Here is a 1537-nt window from a genome sequence, read left to right on the forward strand (position 1 = left end):
ACCACCAGAAAGGAGCTGCATGGTAAGTCGAGGAACATGAGCAACATCAGGAACATGAAAAGATGAGGTGCTAAGAATGCCTCAACCATTAACCGGGAGGGAGGTACCATCAGCAGTAAGAACATGAATAGGAGACTCAAGAGCACGAATAGAAGACAAGGTGGATGAATCATGAGTCATATGAAAAGATGCTCTAGTATCAAGAATCCATGGAGATGTACCTGACTGTGTTGAAGGTGGTCTCACGATGCCAGAGGAGTCAGTAGCAGAACCAGCAGAACCCGCCGGTGAAGAACCAGAGCATGCAGCGAGCAAGCATCGAAGGCGCGTAATCTCCTGCTCGGTCAGGAGCTCAACTGAAGAGGTCGACGTAGATGCATCCGGCAATGAAGAGCCGGAGGCGGTCAGCAGACCACGAAGTCCCACAATCTCCTGCTCGATGAAGTACAAAGCTGAAGTAGACGACACAGTAGCACTGGGAGAGGAGCGGCCACCAGGCCCACCACCACCTGTGGAAGCCGCCAGAGGAGGCGACATAGCATAACCAACATCATCCGTAGAGGCCGGTGAAGGGGACGAAGGCACATGCAGACAAGCCCCAAGCGCCAAAGGAAGACGCGGGTCAATAGAGTCATATGCATCAACACAGCCGATGGGAGCCGCGAGAGGAGCCGGTGTAGAACGATAATCACCGATGAAAGTCGCAGGAGGAGTCGATGTAGAGCGACAATCACCACGTGCGAGAGACGCCACAGGGGAAGATAGCACAGACGGACGAGCACCAAGCAGCGAGGAAAGGCACATGTATGAGATGGGTCAGTATAGCAAACACCGTCAGGAATCACCGCAGAGCAGGCGGGAGACACCATGTTCTTTTTTTTTACAGATCAACAAGCCGCGGCTAGAAAAGAATCCTGATGTAGCCCGTGGAGCGAATCAGGCGGCAGAATTCGGTAGCTGACGGGAGTGCTCGAAACAGGAAACTCGTGGCAGGAGCAGCACGGCTCCGGACGAGCTATTGACGCAACCAGCAGGACTGGCGGGCGGCAGCGGATGACTGGATCCAACGCGGGCGGGAAGTGGCGCCTGGATCTGATAGGCAGCAGCAGCGACGAGAAGAAGAAGCGGCCAAAGGGGACGAGGCAATCCCGACTCAGATCACCGGGTAGTCGTGGACGGCTGGCAGCAGACTACCACGTCCTGGGGATATGTGGCGGCAGATGAGGTGGAGCAGCAGCGGATGGAGTGGAGCAGCAGCAGCAGGCCACGTGCCTAGTGTATGCAGCAGCCTAGCACGTTGGAAAGAGGAGCAGCAGCTTCGCAAGAGGCACGTGGGTGGGAAAGACAGCGACGGCCGGCCGGTGAGAGAAGGCAGTGGCGTGCGAGATGAGATTGGATCGGAAAGCACCAGTTGCGCGTGCCAAAAAAACCTAAGGCTCTAATACCATGTTAGGAAATATGCAACTTGTATTCTCATGAGGTCATAGGCCAGTATATATACATGTACAGGTGCAGGTAATATGCAGAAAACCCCTTA

This window comes from Triticum urartu, unplaced genomic scaffold (assembly GCF_003073215.2).
Source record: "Triticum urartu cultivar G1812 unplaced genomic scaffold, Tu2.1 TuUngrouped_contig_3561, whole genome shotgun sequence".
Lineage (NCBI taxonomy): Eukaryota > Viridiplantae > Streptophyta > Magnoliopsida > Poales > Poaceae > Triticum > Triticum urartu.